This window comes from Rhagoletis zephyria, unplaced genomic scaffold (assembly GCF_001687245.7).
Source record: "Rhagoletis zephyria isolate East Lansing unplaced genomic scaffold, Rhagoletis_zephyria_1.1 Rzeph_scaffold_01502, whole genome shotgun sequence".
In the NCBI taxonomy this organism is placed as follows: Eukaryota; Metazoa; Arthropoda; class Insecta; order Diptera; family Tephritidae; genus Rhagoletis; species Rhagoletis zephyria.
In genome coordinates, this window is record NW_016158586.1 from 21,081 (window position 1) to 23,715 (window position 2,635).

The following is a 2,635-nucleotide window of genomic DNA, read 5'->3' on the forward strand; positions in this document are numbered from 1 at the left end:
TCTTGCTACGCGGTTTTGCATTTTGTTGATACGCAGTTTTGTTCTTTAAACGACGGTATGTATATTCGAAAGGCAAATTTATCTGTTTAGAAAAACCCTACTAATATTTCTTGCAAACACACATCGATTTACATCTTTTATATCGCTTCCGACACTGAATTGTTTTCGTACAAAATTACGCCAACAAGCTGCCAATATCTTACTCGTTCGTTTTTAGGCATGCCGTTGTTACGAATTTCGAAAGCTCGAAAATACGATTCGGATTGCAGCATAATCTATGATTCGTAGCAAAATCCGAATACTAAAGAGTTGCAGAGTAGTGAACCAGAATGTATGTTTGTCATTGTAATCTCCTGCTGCAATAAACGTACTGCCAAACTTAAGGAAAAAGTAATTAAATTGTTTTTCTGTTATGTTATGACAAGGGGGCAGTAAGGCCACCCAAGTGGTAATCAATGTGTATTTCAGTATTATGAATGAACTCATCACTTTGCGATTCTAATTCATAGTGCTTTATTCTGTTACGAATGAGAATGGCTGTTCCACCTTGGGCTTTCGCTTGTGGATGCTTAGTATCATGGAATTTGTAACCATTAATTTTAAAGTTATTAAATTGCGTAAGGTGGAGTTCAGATACCAGCAAAACGTCTATTTGAAAGCGCTCTAGGAAAATTTCTAGTTCGTTTTTATGCTGGGTTAGCCCGTTCGCATTCCAAAAACAAACTTTGAGATTATTTATGGTTTAATTAATTAATTAATATTAATATTGTTTAATATTAATAGATTTTGATTTTTAATCAAATCATGTACCATGCTCAGCATTGCCATCATTTGCTCCTGCATAACTTTCATAGAGCTATTTATAGTAGCTTCTAGGTTACTACTACTCTGACCAAAAAGAGGCTTGTCGGGGGAGTATTTTTAAGCATTTGTGCATATAAAGAAAAATTATTAACACTCGTTGGCGCAGGCATTGGCTTAGCGATTTCTGGTATAGTCTTATGCCTAATAGGAATATTTTTGGGAATTGTTCTCTCTTTCATTGAGATATAATCTGGACAACCTCTATAATTAGCAGTGTGATTTCCACCACACTTACTGCACTTTTTGGATTTCGGGTCCATTTTTGGTTTCACACATTGTTTAGAAGTGTGAAAGTCCCCACAGATACCACAAACACCAAGGCATGAATCACGTATGACGACAATCGTCTGAACGATATCGTGTCCAGATTATCTTGCTTAATGAAAACCAAAAATTGTTTGGTCGTTTGTGCGATATCGTCAACTCGAGTCCAGTTTTGCTTCACGTAACAGTAAGAGTAACACGTAACAGCAACACAAATGCATAAATCAGTGTTTTACGACGTCGTTTTGTCAGTATCGTTTGAACGATTATCGTTTCAAAGTTACGTGATTCATGCCCAGGTAAGGTGCAGTAACGACGTGTGTGACAAAATTCCTGGCAGTTCAATGTCACAGAATAGGGCTTCTACGCTGATGGGGTTCTTCTACGGAGATTTTGCGGTGTAAAAGATGACGATATTGATATATTTTATGCACTTCCCCTTCTTTTCAGGTTTGCTTTCCTTATTTTAGATGTTGAAAACATTGCGCACCTTAAAACCTTCTTCCCTAAGAGCATTTTCTATCTCTTGTGAATTTACGATGGAATCGATGCCTTTTATGACAACTTCTAGTCCTCGACTACTTTTAAGTTGATAAGTGTAATAACCCAGTGGGAAAATGTAATGTATAGTAATCACAAAAATAATCAGTAAATAAGCCGTTTTCACATTCGAAAATTCAATATTTCCCAGGAAAAGTGGATCATTCAATTTTGCATTACCAGTAATGAATGTGATTTAATATGAATTTTGTGCAAGTTTTTAGATACATTAGAATGCTGATTACATATTAAACAGTAATAGAATCTAGAACTCATACGAAATACATTACATTACTTATCACGCACAGCGTTTCCGTTTCCACTCCTATCAGAGTGTTTCACTCCTTTTTTAAGCCGAACACTACGTCACTCCCTCTCTTGCAAAAACACTCCGATTTTGAGATTATCAGAATTAAAAATTTTTTAAATTAATATGAATAATCATATACTAGGTTTGTAAGTAACCTATATGCAAAAAAAATATTAATTTGCAAACACCTAAATCGCTCTTTATACAATGGTAAAAAATTCGTATTCAGTATTGCCGGATTATNATGCCTTTTATGACAACTTCTAGTCCTCGACTACTTTTAAGTTGATAAGTGTAATAACCCAGTGGGAAAATGTAATGTATAGTAATCACAAAAATAATCAGTAAATAAGCCGTTTTCACATTCGAAAATTCAATATTTCCCAGGAAAAGTGGATCATTCAATTTTGCATTACCAGTAATGAATGTGATTTANGCAAAAATAATCAGTAAATAAGCCGTTTTCACATTCGAAAATTCAATATTTTCCCACGGCGATGTCCCAGGAAAAGTGGATCATTCAATTTTGCATTACCAGTAATGAATGTGATTTAATATGAATTTTGTGCAAGTTTTTAGATACATTAGAATGCTGATTACATATTAAACAGTAATAGAATCTAGAACTCATACGAAATACATTACATTACTTATCAC